Source organism: Marmota marmota, unplaced genomic scaffold (assembly GCF_001458135.2).
Source record: "Marmota marmota marmota unplaced genomic scaffold, marMar, whole genome shotgun sequence".
NCBI lineage: Eukaryota > Metazoa > Chordata > Mammalia > Rodentia > Sciuridae > Marmota > Marmota marmota.
In genome coordinates, this window is record NW_026000249.1 from 31,591,728 (window position 1) to 31,594,151 (window position 2,424).

Sequence of the window (2,424 nt, forward strand, 5' to 3'; positions counted from 1 at the left end):
GGGTCTCATTAAGTTACTCAGGGCCTCGACATGTTGCTGAGACTGGCCTCAAACTTACAATCCTCCTGCCTCAGCCTCCTGAGCTTCTGGGATTGCAGGCATGTGCCATCACACTTGGCTTGCTCTGACATTTTAAAGAGACTGTTCTTCCAGACTGGGGGAGGCTGATCCTGGGTAGAGGAGCTGGCTGAGAAGGTGGAACAACATGCTTTATGCTTGTCCTGGGTGGCTTTGGCCTTGGATCCACATAAGAAAGCCTTAACATTGGCAGGTGCTCCCAATACAGCATTCCTAAAGGCCCCCAGCTGTGCCCTACTCTGTGTCAGATAATGCCCACTGTTATTGCCTCATGTTAGTAGCCTCTAACTTGTGATCCTCCTGCCTCAGCCTCCTGAGTCCCTGGGATTATAGATCTGTTCCATGGTGCCTACTGCCACTCTTTTTAATAATATTATTTTTTCTTTTGTTTTCCATTTATATTTTTCACTTACACCATATCTATATAGCTAGTGTAGGAGTGGAAGGAAAGGCTTCCCTTCACTCTCAGAAGTTTCCCTGAAATGAACTCATTACTGTGTAAAAGACAGGACTGCTTGCTGCACAAATGAAAACCAATTAGAAAGGCTAGGCAGTGATGGAGAAAGAACTTATTATGATAATGAGCTAGCCAACTGGAAGATGGGGGTTGTTATGGTTTGAATGTCAATTGTTCCCCCAAAGTCTCATCTATTAAAGACCTGATCCCCATTGCAGCAATATCCAGAGGTGAGGCTTTTAGGAAATTATTGAATCATGAGGAATCTAACCTCATCAGTGGATTAATCCACTTGATGGATTAATAATTCAAATATATTATTGGAAGTATGATCTAGTTGGAGGAAATGGGTCACTGGGAGCACTCCCTGGAAGAGTTTTCTTAGCACTGGCCCTTTCCTCTGTCTCTCTTTCTCTGCTTGGATGGTTGTCAACTGCCATGAGCTTTCCTCCTCCACACCCTTCCGCCATGATGTTCTGCCTCACCTGAGGCCCAGAGCAAAGGAGTCGGCCCACCATGGACTGAAAGCTCTGAAACCATGAGCCAAAACAAACTTTTCCTTCTTTAAGTTGTTTATGTCAGGTATCTTGGTCACAGCAATGAAAAGTTGGCTAACACAGGGGCTATCAACTTAAGAACAACCATAACTAAGTGCTAATACAGGACATTTAAGGAAGTGCGTTTTTAGCCACAGAGGGGTGGGCACCAGTTCTGCAGTGCTCCATTTCTTTGACACATATTCTGATGTTATCTGAAGGTCAACAGATGTTCTAGGTTCTGTAAATCTAATCCAAAGATTACTGATTAGGAAGTCTTATGATGGATATTTCTCCCATTCTTTTTTTTCTTGCAATATGGACCCTATCAGTTAATATTTTCAATATTTAGGTATAGCTCCTCTTTAGAACTTAGAATGCAGAGCTAAAGTAAACAAAGCCAGTTTGTAAAGGACAATTTGCAAAGGACAAGTTAACCCATCAGGTGGCTTCAATTTGGCAAGAAACATATTAAACAGGAAGAAAGACTCACAAATGTATTACATGCACAGAGGCAATCACAGAGCATAATTACCTACTAGTCCAACATGATTCAGAAGCTTATATACCTCTTTACTATAGGGAGGGTGAGAATGAAGAATGTAGACAATTTTGAGGAGTTATAAATGATTATTGAAGCAAAGAAGGTCCTGGGGACAGAAATTTGCTTGTGAGAAGATTCTCTGGAGTGGATGCCTACAATCTCAGTGACTTGGGAGGCTGAAGTTGGAGAATCATAAGTTCAAGGCCAGCCTAGGCAACTTAGTGAGACCCTGTCTCAAAATAAGAAATAAAAAGGGCTGGGAGCCTTTTTTATAAATAAAAAAATTATAAATAAAAAAATCAAAAAGAGCAGCTCAGTGGTAAAGTACCCTCCAGGTTCAATCCCCAAAGGGACAGATGTTATTTCATAATAAAGTCCATCCAGGTGTGGTTACATCCTTCAGTCTTCTTTTCTACCATAAATAATGAGCTTGGGGGTGGAAATAGAAGGCAATTGGGGTCCCTTTTGGAGGTTATCTTAAGGAAGATAAGAAAATTCCAGACACAGCCCCTCCCTGTACTTGGGAAAGAGAAGGAAATAAGGTTGGGCCTTTGATCTGAGGCAACTTCTAAGGTCTCTTTGGCATATCACATCTCCAGTCTTTGGGGTACTGTTTTCTGATGTTCTACAACTACTACCACCTTGTCATTCTTGTTAATTTTGCTGATCTAGTGGTTTGAACACTAGTTTATTTTATACCTCTTCAGGAGAACAGGGTTATTTTTCCTCCTGCTCCTCCTCCTCCTCGTCGTCGTCATCGTCCTCCTCCTCCTCCTCCTCCTCCTCCTCCTCCTCCTCCTCCTCCTCCT